This window comes from Canis aureus, chromosome 5, assembly GCF_053574225.1.
Source record: "Canis aureus isolate CA01 chromosome 5, VMU_Caureus_v.1.0, whole genome shotgun sequence".
Classification (NCBI taxonomy): Eukaryota; Metazoa; Chordata; class Mammalia; order Carnivora; family Canidae; genus Canis; species Canis aureus.
In genome coordinates, this window is record NC_135615.1 from 44,733,258 (window position 1) to 44,749,211 (window position 15,954).

Sequence of the window (15,954 nt, forward strand, 5' to 3'; positions counted from 1 at the left end):
ATAATCACTGATCCATCTGAAGTTTAAGAGGTGACAGAGGGCTCTAACTTTATTTTTCCCAAATGACTAACAAGGTGTTCCAGTACTATTCATTGATGAAAAACATCCCCTTTATCATATACTAAATTTTCAAGCATTTGGAAATTCCCAAATACATTCCTTTATTCCAGATCTTTTCTTATTAGGAGCCTAAACTCCTAAATAACCACATTTCAAGTTTTTTACAAAAATTTAAAAGAAACTCATTGACTAGAGAAAGAGGAGGTATCAGGAGACCATTAACTGTATCTTTGCTGACTCATTCTGATGGGTATTTTGGTTCCCGAAATGTCTTGGCTTCAGTGACAGAACCCTGCATCCAACTACCTCTGGGATGGTTTCTCTAGAAGATGCAGCTCTGGCAGTCACTGCAGCTTCCACGTTTCCAAACTGATTACTTGTCCTCTCCAGCATTCCCATCCTTTCCCTCCAATCACTTGGTTGTTCTGGATTCCTGTTGGTAATGCCTGCTACCATCTCCCAAGTTGCCGTGCTCCTACTCTTCTGGCTTTCTCCTTGTCAGCGTCCGAGCAGCCTCCGATTCTAGTGTTGCCAGTTCTCTGCGGGCTTTGGAATCTACACCACAGCTGCTAACCCGGGGTGATGCCACTGTCACCTCATCCTGATTCTTGCAAAGCGTCCTTCGTAACTAGTCTCCTACTTTTAGACATGTCTTCCTGTCTTTTCCCTACACCGCAGTTAGACTGAGGCTTCTACAGTTCAGGTCTGACCTTGACACTTCTGTCCATGAAACTTTCCTTCATCTTCAGAATCAAGTTCAGACTCCTTATTATAGCTCAGAAGCCTCTGGCGACCAGCTCTGCTTCCCTCTTAGGTCCCCCTTCCAGGACACCCTGCTCCAGGCATTCTAGGGCCATGTTCATATTTTTGTTTTCCCAGCTTGCCCCTTTTTTCTTAGTGTGCTGTTTCCTCTATCTGGAATACTCATTTTATCTCCACTGTGAGATTTTTTTAAATTGTTTTTTTTCCCTTCGTAATAAAGAGTTATTGGTATTCTGCTAAATATAAACGTGGCTATTTGTAGAAGTCAGTACTGTGTTGTAAATTTTGCTGAACTCTTTTGTGTAAAGTTCTTCAGTATCTGTGTTAGATTTGCTACTTTTAAACCTCTTCAGTTTTTCTTCTGTCATTGTGTTGTGGTCATGTCTTAACTGAACAACAGTGTTTTACAAAGAGTTGTTTGTAAAGTGCACATTTTTATAAAGTGAGCCAGATTTTTCAATTTGTATTAAAATTTCAAAGGTGCAGAGTTTGGAAAATATTTTGGTACCATGCAATGTATTACTGTCTTTGAGAATAATCCCAAACCATCATTTAGAGAACAAACATGCTAAAATGCTGCAAGCACAGACAGGGCTTGATTGTGTCCTGGGCACATCATCACAAGGTTTAATATCAGCTGCCTGGCCTCCTTAGGAAAGGTCCCAAGGTGCTGACGGGCTATAGGAAGACAGGCATATCAGATGTGGGAAATCTCTTTTGTCTGGTCTGTGGGTACTCTCTCTAGAGAAACCAAAAGACAGAGCAGTAAACATGCCAAGGTGAATGCCTATTGCCAGTACTCTTATCCCCCTCCCCCACCTTGACACTGCCACTGTCAGTGCCTTCAGGAGCACTCCGAGGCACTGCTGTGAACCAGGCATCAAGGTGCTGGGAACCCAGCAGGGATGATGCCTGTGAAGGAGTTTAACAAGTTAATGGTCTTCTGATGACACGGGGTGTGCAGGCCTTAGTCAGCTGGGAGTAAGGCCGGTATAGGGAGGGTGTTCTGGGAAATGAGAGGTCTGTGCCAAGTCTCAAAGAATGCAGAGTTATTAAACAGGTGAAAGGGTCTTGCAGGGAGGTTTCATGACTGCAGCGAGCAGGCCCTCTGCTACCATGAAGAACTGCAAGTATAGTTCAGATAGCTCTGGGTGGAGGGCAGGGTGTAGATGGGGCTCAGGAACGAAGCTGGGGACAAGATTTCTGTCTCTGTTAGAGAGGCATGCAGAGCTCCCTGCTTCCATATTGCTCTCAATGGCTAGTCTTTACATTTTTGTGCATAGGACAAAACTTTTGTAGTTTGACAGGTTATCACAGTTTGCTAGGAAGTGGATCAGGAGACCCAAAGGAGTTGCATCAGAGCTGGTACAAGATAGTCTGCAGCCACCTTTGCACTGCCAACAACTCCCACAGTTTCAAAAGTTCACAGATTGGGAGGTGTTCTCTTGCAAAACAAATTCCATCCACTTTGATCCTGAATGTGGTTTTGGAACTGCACATTTATATTTCAGAGATGGCACAGCATAGTAATTAGGAACCTGCATCCTAAGAGTCAGATCTGTTAGCCATTTACTACTGTTGGTCTCCAGGGAACTCACTTAACTTCTCTGAACTTCATTTCCTACCTCAGAAATGGTGTAAGTGGAGTGATTAGATGAAATAATGAAGCATGATTCTTGACCCAGAAAAGTACTCAGGAAAATTAACTGTCAGTAACATCACTGCAAGTAACCATGAAGACTCACTAATTAATAATTTGTGCAGATGAGGATAAGGTTAAGAGATTCAAGGTTACCTTACTAGCTACCATTAGTTTAGCAAAGGTAGCGTGTGTAGATTATACATCATCTTGAGAGCAATTTATTTTTCCTTATTATTTTGAAATTATTTACTAGAATACATGAAAACATAACTTTCAAAACTATATAAAATGGTATAAAGCATATCACTGGTAGTACATAGATCTGGAATCTCATCACTTTATGAGGACATAAGGCTAGTCTCCTAGGTTTGGTTTTTCTCATCTGTGAAAAGAGGAGGTTGACTTACATATTCTCTTGGTTCCCTCAAAGCTCTAGCAACTTCCCACTAATTTAATTTAAAAGTTACCCCAATTATTGAAACAACAGTTGGTTTTTTGAACTTACAAACTCTTAGAATTTTAAACCTGGATATCAACTCTAAGGAGAAATAGTAAGGAAAATCAATGAAGGCTCAGAAAAGAGAAATCATATTTGTTAAATGACCTTAAATGATGAGAAAATATTTACTGTTTTAAAGCCTATAACTATACTGGGAGAATAGTGTTTTACAAAGTCAAGAGAAATTAGGACTGAGTGGTTAGCATGTTTGTGTTTAACAGATACTGTTAGAGAGTTTTGAAAATAACTTTAAATATAATTTTTGGTAACTAAACTGTTAAAAATGGTCTTTTTTAAACATCAGCTTTAATTGTATAAGGAACAGATATCCCCAAGGATAACCTCTAATAAGCAAGGCCCTCCTTGGACTTTTTTCTGTGTTTATAAAGTTCTTTCCATAAATGCCCATATGTATACATACTTTCTTTTTTACTTAAAACTTTATTTTGTGTTGTTTGGTGACACTTAATTGTATTTTTTCCTGATTATGAAAATTCAAATTTAATTGTACGGGGTGGGGGGTCTTTTCACATAAATTGGATAGAGTTGGCAATTCTTAGTAAGTATGAATTTTACTATGAATTTTTTAATCTAATAATTTGGGGCTCAAGTTATAGAAAAATTAGACTTTCAAGTAGATTTGGAATAGGACTTTTTAACTGACTTATCATTGTGATTGTACCTAATTGAAATGTATCTACAGAAAACTCTTGCCCATACACAGAACTGAAGCTGCTTTAATTCATTGCTGGGTACATCCAATACTAATTACTGTTTGTCTTAGATACCTGGTAGTGAGGAATACTTGACCCTTTCTGCTTCCATCACAACCCGTACATTTAGTTCCAATTGTTGGGATCAGTTATTCAGATATTTGGGAGTAGTTACTACATGCTGTAGGCTCCTGATTTATTCACAGACACAGCTGTGATGAGAAATAAAGGAAGTTCTTTTGAGTCTCGGTTGCATTAACACCATTATTCTAGGTTATTGTGACTGATTGTGATAACTAGCAATAGTTTTTGTTACCACTAATAAGGTAGGTAAGATTGTCATTTGCACAATGCAAACTCAAATCATCCTGCAGTTTTATAAGTGCATGGTGGAACATTCCCTCCACTGCAGGAGGATTTGCTAGGGGTTTTAAATAGTGCCAAAGATGCATGAGAACAAAGCCTTCCTTCTTGGGGCTTAGATCCATAAAGACAGTTTTGGCACCAAAGAGAAAAGGTTTATGCTCAAGAACTTCTTGCTTTTTCTTCTCCCTCTTCCTGGGCCAAGTTTTTGTGATAAGACATAAAACCGTTGGTGTCTGAAGTCAGCTTATCTCTAAATACAGCAACTTGGTAAAGAAATGTGCTCAGAATTACATTGTGTAATAAAATGCTTTATTCTTATCAAAGGTTCTCCAAAATACTGAATGTCGCAGATATTAATTACTAAAAACAAATTAGTAGAAGTTTCTTATCTGAGTAGAGAATATGGTTGGCCAAACACTGAGCCAAATGAAAGTATTTTTTCTGAGTTGTGTCTGTTTCATATTCCCCTGCCTACAACACATACACACACCCCAACCCCTCAAACACACACATGGGTCTTGCCTTTTCTTTCACCCATACAGACAAATTGTTCTGGGATTTGCTATTACAAGATCTTCAGTAAGCCACCTACACTGAATTCTTTGCTATATATATATATATATATTTTTTTTTTTTTAAGATTTTATTTATTCATGAGAGACAGAGAGAGAGAGGCAGAGACAGGCAGAGAGAGAAGCAGACTCCTTTCAGGGAGCTGGATGTGGGACTCGATCCCTGGTCTCCAGGATCAGGCCCTGGACTGAAGGCGGTGCTAAACCACTAAGCCACCCATGCTGCCCGAATTCTTTGCTATATAGCAAGGTTCCTATAATGCCACTGTATTCACACATTTTCTTGTATTTCTCAGTTCTTATTAAAAATAAATCTTACTTTATAAATCATTTATTGAGCATTGATAGGATTTGCCTTTGTGATCAATCTGCTCGGCACCTTGAATTACTTATACCATACTTTTACTACTAGGCTGATTATCTGTTCTCATGTTATCGAGTTACTTCTGCCCCAGTATGTTACTTCGTGGAAATGCAGAGCACAGGATCTACATTTTATACTGGCTGAACCCGGATTGTTTTTAAATCTGTCACAGAAGTTAGCCCAGAGATCTAGAAAAATATGGGCTATCAATTATTGATTTTTTAAAATACCTAATCTAGGGTTGATTTTTTTTAAATTGTACTAAGGGAGATTGCATGTATTAAAAACATAGATAATAGCACTTCTATTTTGTTAAAAGTTTCTACTTAAGGGGTATATTTTAAATGTTCATATTTTCCCATATGCTTCATGACCCACAAGTGTCAAATCTTCTTAAGTACAATATGGTATCTTTTTCCCATAAACCATTGAAATATCCTTGGAAATTTTATAACTTTACCATTCTAGCTCTTTCTTCTACAACTCTTTACCTGTGAAAATGGGACAAAATCTTGGGTTCTTAGGATGATGTGTAAAAATTTGGGGTTTGGACACTGTGAGGACCTGATAGCCATCACCACCTCTCCTCCAGGATTATATGTCATGGAGGAAATGGTGAAATCAGCGCTTTTAGCTGTTGTGGCTTTCACTTTCTGCCCAGCAGCCCAGTAGTTATTTTGGGGTCTCCTATAATCTGGGAAGTGAAACATTATTGAGTCTCACCCTGGATCTTGGGCAAAGAAGGGTCCTCTGCTATGCTACAGCTAAAGCCAAGTAGACTGCCTAGCCCCAATGAGTTCAGATACCACAGAACTGCTGTTAGATAAGACTCACTCAGGATATTGACTTGTTCTGCCCTGCTGGAGCATAGAGGCCGCCAACCAGACTTTTTTAGGAGACTGGATCAGGAATAGGTGGAATGGAGAACAGAAGGGACTGTTGCTAGTGGCAGTGGTAGCAGCATCAGCCAGAATCAATGTTTACAGCCCGTGAACTACAAAACTTAATCACTTATTATAAGGTGATTAGACTCTGACAGAGGGAGATGGACCACAGAAGACCCAGGCCTTAATTTTTTTGTTAACCTCTGATTTGTAACCCAATGTTTTTCTAATTGTTCCTTTTGTAATTCAAGTTAATTCAGACTAAGTACTAGTGGGCCTTTTGACTGTCCTTTCAGAAACTTGGTAGCTTGGTAGCTTGTTCATTTCACTTATTAAATAATATTTGGAATCATTAACTGTGTCTTTCTCTCAAAACTTTAAACTTTTAAAGATTTTTCGTATATTCTAATCTATTTCGAGATATTTACAATTGCTTATATAGGACTAATTAGAAAAAAATAGGAACAAATGAATTTGATAAGAATTTTTCTTTGACTTCTCAAGAGTCAAGTAGCCCAACATAAAGGTGAAAAAAAAGGTAGAAAATACTTTGAAAACCAAAATTATTCTGGTAGAAAACTTCAGTTTTCTTTCCTGTTTCAGTTAAAATGAAAAGCCTAATCAAATTGCAGTTCAAATTCAAGATTTCTTTATGAACACATCTGATTCCTTCTTTTTCCTTTCAGCTATTGTATAGGGAATTTTCTCATGTCTAGTTGAAAGGTATTTAACCTGCTGTCCAGGAGCTGATTGTGGTAGACTAAGTTTTAGCATTGCCTCACACCAGCTGGCCTGTCCCCAATACCATCTTCCCACCTCTGCAGGACATTGAGTCAAGTAGTTTAATGACTTTGAGTTTGTCCTTATCTGTGAATTGGAAATAATACCTTTCCCACTTCGAGAATTTGAGAAGATCAAATGAGATGATGGATATGAAAGTGCTTTCAAAGGGTAAAAATGAAGCACTAGGATTTAGGGTCCCAGCATTTTAGAATTCCAGAGTGCAAGCACCTGCCTCTCTAAATATCACAGTGGCATTAGAGATGTTCAGTCACCAATGGCGGCGGGGAAGGGGGGGTGTTGCTGAGCGAAGCCATGGAGTGCAGAGCTGGGGTGGCTGGCCAGTGCTGATTCCCCTCAGCTTGTCCTAGTTCAGCAGGGTACTCCTGTGTGCCGATCTTATTGGAAAGAGCAGTAATAATTCACTTCCTCTATGCCTGGTCCACTGGTTTCTCTCATTTAAGCCTTGCTCTGTCCTTGTGAAGTGCAGTTTTATTCCCATTTTACAAGTGAGAAAGAAGATATTGTGAGAGGTGAGATGACTTGGCAGCTATTAGGCAGTGAAGCCTGGATGTGAATTCTTTTAAGTTTGAATCCAAGACTGTGCCCTTAACTTTTATAATAATCAATCTATCTATCTTTCTTTCTTTTCTTTTCTTTTCTTTTCTTTCTTTCTTTCTTTCTTTCTTTCTTTCTTTCTTTCTTTCTTTCTTTCTTTCTTTCTTTCTTTCTTTCTTCTTTCTTTTTTTTTAGATTTTATTTATTTATTAATGAGAGAGAGAGAGGGGCAGAGACACAGGCAGAGGGAGAAGCAGGCTCCATGTAAGGAGCCTGACATGGGACTTGATCCCCGGTCTCCAGGATCAGGCCCCGGGCCAAAGTCAGCGCTAAACCGCTGAGCCACCTAGGCTGCCCTGGTGATAACTTTTTAAATTATGTTTAGGTCTCCCAAAATATACAGGAGGCATCATTGAAGCATGTTGATACTTTTCATTGTGATATGAAGTTCTTATAAAATAAGGACAGTTGTAAACACAAAATCTTTTTTTTTTTTCCTGTGTTTACTGTCCTAGAGAAGAGAGTTGGCTCTAGGCTGCAAATGTGGTTGAATTCCTTAACACACAGACCTTTGCCCACAGAATGGGAGATGTACTTAAGGTGCGTGTGCATTAGAAGTGGTCATTATTAACACTGGAACCTTCACCCTTAAGAGAGTGCATGCACAGACTTTGTCTCCCCTGTACCCTGTGAATAGCCCTCATTCCCATTTTGCAGTTGGTGGGAATACCTCAGAACAGCTAGCCTCTCCACACAAGTGAAGTAGTAAGAGGCAGAGTGAAAAATCTGACCCTGTTTTGTATATATACACACACACTCCCTCCTGTGCTGCTTTTCCTCAGCTTACACCTGAGTGTCCTAGAGTGTTTCAGACGTTTTGAAATCTCTTTATACCTAAATGTAGTTATTAGAACTCTTTATAAGTGAGTCCTGAAAAAAACTGTTTTCATGTCCAGTGATTTTAAATTACAGCTCAGTCAGACTTCAGCATTCTTTTAGTTGATATATTTTAATTGTTGGTTATTCCTATTTACTAATTTGTGTAAAGATGTCAATATCTAAGGCTAACATCTAATACAGAGGTACGCCTAAGTGAATTTTAATTTACTTTTTCCTTTTCTAAAATTTAAATTCAATTTGCGAATATACAGTATAACACCCAGTGCTCATCCCATCTAAGTGAAATTTAGTCCATTTATTCTCTTGTTGATATTTGTTCTCACCTAGTAATATAAGTTAACAAGTACCTGCCTGCCAAGTGTGGGATCTTTAGTTTCTGTTCAGCAGGTAGCTTCTTTGATAATTAAAAGAGCTTAGTGGCTTTGAGAGAAATCAGTAATCTCCCTGACCTGTGCTTCCCCCCACCCCCACCCCCAAACAAAGGAGATTATCTTTGAGTTTAAGTATAGAAAGGCCACTCAGGTAAAAATGAAGCTCCTGCAGGGCAAGAAAAATATCTTTGCCCTTAACTGTTTTCCCCTTATTTTGTTTTCTTAAAAATAATAGTAATGTGTTTGCTGTCCTGTAAATCTTACATATGTGCTCCTTATATAAACTTACACTATCACTTCAACTCAGTCCTTGTTTACTGGTGTACTATGTACATACTGCTGTGCTAGGAACTCATTTGGGAAGATACAGAGATGATTCAATTCTTGTGCAGTCTAGCCAGTTATTGACTACTGATAGCTAGTTTCAGGAGAGACTCTTGGAGAAAAAAAGTAGTTGTCCATTCTACATGGACTTGACAGTATTCATGTATATACTAGGTATGAGGACAGCTTCATAAATGCTGCCTGCTGATTATCCTTTTAAGGTACAAATGATGTAGGCAGTAAAGAAAAAAAATGAAGAAAGAAATACTGTTAGGCTTTAAGAAAGCCCTCTTAATAAAAATGTATGTTGGCACACACAAACACACACCCCAGAAAAAAATGAAGAATGATGCAGTGTCAAACTCTTGAAAATGATTTTATTATGTATATTTTATTTGTATACATCTTTTAAGAAAATTTCTTGTGGACAGTAAGATAGGCTTAATCTTACATCTTATTGCGGTGATGATTCCAGCTTTGGGAATGAAGTTTCAAGGCTTTTCATGAGTGTTTCTAAGGATACCTTTGCTCAGCTAAACCCTGGGTTATTCAGAATCTTTCACAGTTGCTGAGAATTGAGGAATGAACTTGGTGGGCAAGTTTAATTCCTTTACAGATAGGCCCTGGCTCATTTCTGGACCTCTGAAAGAGTAGTAGGGAAACTGTAACTCAGGTTCCTCCTTCTGAGGAGTGCCAGGATTTCCTAGAAGAGAGCAGAGGAACCTGCAAAGGAGCCTGAGATATCATAAGACACACACCCGAAAGGCAGGGGAGAGGACATTGTCTAAGGAGAAAATGGTCAGCAGTAGCAGTGCCACTGGGCAAGGAAATCCAAGGGTGGCAGAGTATGTCTCCTGACCAGTTTTTGTGGAGTGAGTGGTGGGCATCCGAGCCACTGTGCTTTGTTAGGGGGTAACAACAGTGAGGAAGCACAGGCTCCACTTGAGAAGCTAGTAGAGGACAGAAGGGGAGTGAGGGGAAGGCCTAAGGGCTAGCAAAGGCAAAGAAGCATTTTAGAATTGATTTGGTTTGTTTTTATAGAAGGCTAGGAGAGGGAAGAACGCGTATAGGCTAAAGAGATGGAGGAATGAAGGTTTTGTTTTGTTGTTCAAGTAGCAAGTGCGCTTTTTTTTTTTTTTTTTTTTTTTTTTTTTGCAAGTGTGCTTTTTTGAAACACTGACATTTCTCCAGGAGGAGGCTTGGAGGGTACTTGACTGAATGATGAAGAGGAAGCCAGTCTGTGATTAAAACTTTGCCATAGTTATGAAATATGTAGATAGGCATTTTTTTCTGTGTTTAAATTATTGTAATTCATGATGTAACAAAACACTCAACAAATTTATTAAGAACTGGTTATGTGCCAGGTACTAGGACTACACCAGTGATGGAGCAGACAAAATCCCTGTTCTTACAGAGATTATGTTCTAACAAAACATGGTTGTAAGTGTGCTTGGAACCCATTTCGTGGTTTCTACATGCAGAGTTTGTTCATGTTTTATGGACTTCTCTGTGGATGGCAAGAAACACTTTTTTTTTTTAAGTGACTTTCCCGCCACAAGGGTTCAGAAGATTGTTTTTTTCCAAGCCCTCTTGGTGACTCCTTACATTTCTTGATACTTTCCTAGAAGTAGTGTCTTTATCCCATTTTTAATTTGGTCAGCACACATACCTGACTGCTAGCCAGTCAGATTTTGATGTTTGAAGGTGTAGTGTGGCTGTGCACTTGGGGAGGTGATCCAAGACTACTTTCTTGGTAATAATAAAGTATCAAAATTTTAAAGTATTTTTAGAAAAATAGGACAGATATAGAAATATAACTCTAACTTATTTTGTTGCATAACTGGTAGGCTTTCTTGAAAGTGGTAGAGAGATGGTTTTTACTTGGCAAGTATGTGGTTTATCTTATCTCTGCCTCAGGTAAACGGTGACTTACTGCTTATCTATGGCTGATTGCTCTGTCATTGACAAATTATGCCCTCTAAACAATTTTTTAAGTTTTGTATCTTGTTTATGTAAACATTAAATTGTGATTGGAACGTGGTTGAGAACAGCTACTTATGTAGCGTATCCATGAAGACTTTGGCCATCTATTCAGTTCTGTTGAAGAGAAAGAACCTAGGTGTATCCCGTGCAATCTGCCATCCTGAGAATGGTTACTTGGAACAATGAACAAAATTGATTATCAAGTCTCTAGTTTCATGGTTTACATTAATTAATTCTTTTGAGTTTTATGTTTTAGTCATCTTTGTATTTTTAACACAGAGCTTTAATTGTACTATTCTCCCAAATCTTAAAATAAAATTGGCATTCTAGAAATAGATGGTCTGTTTTTCATTCAATTCCTGTGGCTTCAAATGCATCCTGCCAGCTGTATCCCCCTAAACTAGGAGAACCCAGGTTTGAGAAGTCTGGGCTTGGGGTTCCAGCACTGCCGCTTTCCTGGACACACCCCATTTATTGGCTTCCTTAGCTAGTTCCCTCAACTATGAAGGTTGCTTCATAGTAAGATGTAGTCTTACGGCTTCTGCCTCCCCTCCCAGGAACAAAACCTGTTGGGGTTTCCTTCAAGACTTCTTATTCTTATTAACCATGGGGAAATCAACAGGCGTTAACAAAATAGAGTCATGGACAAGTTCCAAAGTATGGGAAGTTTTTTCACTGAAATATAGATGTCTAGGCTCATGATTCTTGGCTTCTTTTACTGGAGATGAAATCTTTCACTCCACAAGTAGTGATCCCAGCTCTGCTTTCTTTCTGCAGCCCCTAGAGATAATAGTGTGTACTTGGTTTAAACTAAGGCCTCAGTGAAGCTTATTTACATCCTAGAGATCTTTCTGGTCTGGAGGCTTTTATTGAAAAGACATTGCTTCCTCCCAGCCAGCCATGTGCAGGTACCAAGCATTATAAGCTCCATAATATTAAAATGGAAAACCAGTAAGACGTGGGCCTTATCTACAAGAAAAATAGAGCATGAGAGGAAAGATCAATCTGTTCCTTTAGTAAGCACATGTTTCTTAAGTACGTCCTGTATGCCAAGCTTTCTGCTGGGGCAAGGGACATGTTGAGACCCATTTCTGCCCTCAAAGATCATTTCTTGCCCTCACAGTCAAGTGTTGGAGACAAATAAGAGGCCATTATAATAGTGCTATTTACTCAGGATAGAGGAATCCACCCCTCACTCCAACCTCAGACTGAGTTAGAGGGACTGTGCCTGGTGGGGAAGGCTGAAAACAGCATTTGGGATAGTTTCTCTAAGGTAGAGATGACTCTAAAACTTGAGTGCTAAGGTGGCAACTACAGGGCATTGAGAGCAAGAGATATGCCTAAGGAAACTAAACAAATTTTACTTTTAATTTTTCCTTTTTCTGTATAGTAGATAAATTACGTTTTATTATCAGCTTTGTTTCATTTTTCAACTTAAAAGGTTTGAGGTTGAGTATCAGCCAGAATGGTAATGAATTGAGTCAGAGTTATTCCAGGAGAATATTCACATGCATGCTTATGAAAAAGAGACACTGCCATGATTTAAAACAGGAATAAACACAATAATACAGTTTATGTAAGTAGAGTCTTTTGCCCCATTTCCATTCAGATTTTTATAACTGAATTGATTAAAATTAGAAATGGTTATGACAATCTTTTTAAGCATATACTAAACTAAGTCATAAGTCAGAACCAGCTATTTTAAAATGAATGCAATTATTTGGTTCTACTGAATTGTAGCTTTTGCTACAGTGAAAAGAAATTGTCATCTTTATTTATAAACATCTCCAGAATTGTGTTGAAATGAGGGAGATATTATTTAGGTAGGCAGAAAGTAATGATTCAGACTATATCTGGGACAGGATATGTCAGAATTAACTAATGTGCCTTCTCTTTAAAGTGATTAGTAGTGCAAATGACATCTTTGATATTAATATTCGCTTAAGTGACATTTTTAAGGAAAGAGTGCCACCTACTGAATGAAGATTTTCTTCCTTGCCTGTCATTCCATTCTAGAATGTTCAGTTTCATTTTGAATTCTTAGTTTTTTCAACAACAAATAGTTTATGCCAGCCAATAAACAAAGAATTTACGTTCATTTCTGATCTCACCATCCAATGGATTAAAATAGGGTAGCTAGTATTCTTAGGCGAATTTTGTGCCTCCAAAAGTAGTTGTAGAGAACAAAATATAAACATAAATATGATTCAGTACTTCACAAGTTTCAAAACCTTCCCATGATTTTAATGTATTCATTGACCCAACGGTTTTTGTTTGTTTTGTTTTAAGATGGGTATGTGTACAGTCAGTGAGTGGGAATAGGTGAGCAAATAGCTGGAAAGAAATTATTCCAAGGAATAACTGACAGGGTTTTATAAGAAACATATTACATTAGTGTACATCTAGTGGAGAGACTTCAGTAACCTTGAGAATAATATTAGTACAGACATTATTTGATCACAACTTGGTCGTTTGGGGAGATTGCTGAAGTCAAGTTGGAAATCCAAATACCTATTTCACAATAATCTATATGGTACTTTTGGTAGTTATTAACAAGATGTTATCTTAATAGTGAAAGGTTGAGAACATGAACAATTAGCAAGCACACCAGTAACAATTAAAAGATTTTATTTGAGAATTTTACATGGCCATTATTTATGGTTTATTGGCACATTTGTGGTGTTTGGCTTAATTTACTGCTGGGCATCAAATGTTCACAGCTTTTTCCTTTTGTTTATTGGACTATGTAAGTAGAGAGTGATTTTTTTTTTCAAGAGGAGCTAAACTGTATGACAGATTGGTGTATACTTGCTGTTGTAGAGTGATTATACAGCCCACTGAAGAATGATATTTTGGGTCAAAATCCTGAACTGAAAAACAAAAATACAGTGTAGGGTATTAGAATTTATTCCATATAAAATGTTTTTGTCATCTAATCCAGAAATGTCAAGCTTGTGTTGTAAATACCAGATTTAATAAACCACAGGTTAGTTATCATGTTTTCAGTTTAAAAAATAAATTGGCATCTAAGATAGTAGATCTTTTAAAAAGAAAAAGTTAATTGTAGTGATATCTACTCTTATATAAATAAAGAGTAATAATTGGCCAAGTGAGTGATAGGCATTCTCCGAAAACAGTTTTTTTTAAAGATTTTATTTATTTATTCATAAGAAACACACACACACACACACACACACACACACACACATAGGCAGAGAGAGAAGCAGGCTCCATGCAGGGAGCCTGATGTGGGACTCAATCCTGGTACTCTAGGATCATGCCCTGAGCCGAAGGCAGGCGCTCAACCACTGGGCCACCCAGGCATCCCCGTAACTTTTTTTTTTAATTTGAGAGAGACAGAGAGAGAGAGCACGCTCACAAGCAGGTAGGGGAGGGGTAGAGGGAGAGAAGGAGAGAGAATCTCAAGCAGACTCCTTGCCGAGCACACAGTGCTCTAACCCATGACCCTGAGATCATGACCTGAGCTGATATCAAGAGTCAGATGCTCAACTGACTGAGCCACCCAGGTGCCCCTCAGAAAACATAATTTTTAATAATACAAAATAAAACTATTTTAGCAGTAATTGGGTTTTCATCACTCCAAATGACACAGTAAATATTAATGTATCGGGCAGCCCCAGTGGCTCAGTGGTTTAGCGCTGCCTTTGGCCGGGGGTGTGATCCTAGAGACCTGGGATCGAGTCCCACATCAGGCTTCCTGCATGGAGCCTGCTTCTCCCTCTGCCTGTGTCTCTGCCTCTCTCTCTCTCTCTCTCTCTCTCTCTCTCTCTCTCTCTCTCCCCCTGAATCTGTCATGAATAAATAAAATAAATAAAATCTTTAAAAAAAAGAATTATCCAGAAGAGAGATTTAAAAAAAAAAATATTAATGTATCCTAGATTTTCTTCATTTTAAAAAAGCAAACTATCACTTTTGTGACATAGATCAAGAAGCATTTCTGAAATGATGACATCACATGATGAAAAAAAAAAACACAAAAACCAGGCTGTGTGGCTGCAGAGAGTTCTGGAACCATGGGAGTTATAATTCAGATTGAGCCCTTGTCTCCATTGCTGCTCGAGACTTGGCCAGAAAGCATTCATGCTTCGTTTCTCATTTCTGGCTACTACTTCACATCTTTTTTACTTACGGAACTTAAATATGCAAAAGTGGTTGTGTCTTTTAATAAAGAGAAATTTATGGTTAATTTGTTTTAAAAAAAAAAAAAACAACTAGAAGAGTTTTTTTTTTTTTAATTTTTATTTATTTATGATAGTCACACAGAAAGAGAGGCAGAGACACAGGCAGAGGGAGAAGCAGGCTCCATGCACCAGGAGCCCGATGTGGGATTCGATCCCGGGTCTCTAGGATCGCGCCCTGGGCCAAAGGCAGGCGCCAAACCACTGCGCCACCCAGGGATCCCTAGAAGAGTTTTTAATGTAAAACAACCTAAAAATCCATGTTTTGTGGTCTCTTCTTTCTTGAGTTTTCCTCCTGACAGTTGTTTGACATTTCTAAGACAGCTTTGAGAGAATCTTTTAAAAACAATACTCCCCCCTTTTCATAATTAGGTTTAAACTATTTTATGATAGTGACCATTGAGTATATGGAGGCTGAAAGTTTAGTATTTCCTAGCCTAAGTTTTCACAGGGTTTGTGGATCTACATATGTACTTTGCTAATGGTGCTAATGATGTTAAGAAAGGATTCTCACATTTTAATATACTAGGAGCCACTAGTTGATAGGAGTGGCAAAGAATATTTTATGCAAATAAACTATTAGGAGGTACTCTCTAGATTTAACAAATAGGGGAGTTTATGAGTCATGTTGAGCTTTCTGTTTTTTGATATTATCTTTCCCTTGCAGAACTAGAGCACATATATAGTGGCATATTAATAAATAAGTCATAATGTTCACACTGGATGACCCTAATGTATTGCCTTGTAGTCTGATCTGGTCTGGTAAATTCTGGAATTCCAGAAAGGTTATGAATTACAGACAGTCTTGTCACTGGATAATGGTACAGTTAGGACTTGACTGTGAGTTTCCAAATTCCCCAATCCTATTTTTCTTTGGTTCTTGAAGCCTCCCACAATGTGGAGAGAAGTAGTATGGTCAAAATCTTTTAAAAAGCACATGGTACTGAACATGTACAGAAAAATACAGAGGGAAAATA

The 15,954-nt window shown here is 38.2% G+C and overlaps 2 protein-coding genes across 2 annotated transcripts in view; one reads left to right on the forward strand and one right to left on the reverse strand.

Moving 5' to 3' along the window:
* The window catches only part of MAP3K1 (mitogen-activated protein kinase kinase kinase 1), a 79,279-nt gene that overhangs the window by 13,073 nt on the left and 50,252 nt on the right, over window positions 1-15,954 (forward strand). The gene's annotated exons all lie outside the window — the stretch shown is intronic.
* LOC144314109 (uncharacterized) overlaps window positions 13,429-15,954 on the reverse strand; it is a 102,944-nt gene continuing 100,418 nt past the window's right edge. The window contains exon 3 of the transcript XR_013379776.1: window positions 13,429-13,648. The gene's annotated coding sequence lies outside the window, so the exon portion shown is untranslated. The remainder of the gene's footprint in view (window positions 13,649-15,954) is intronic.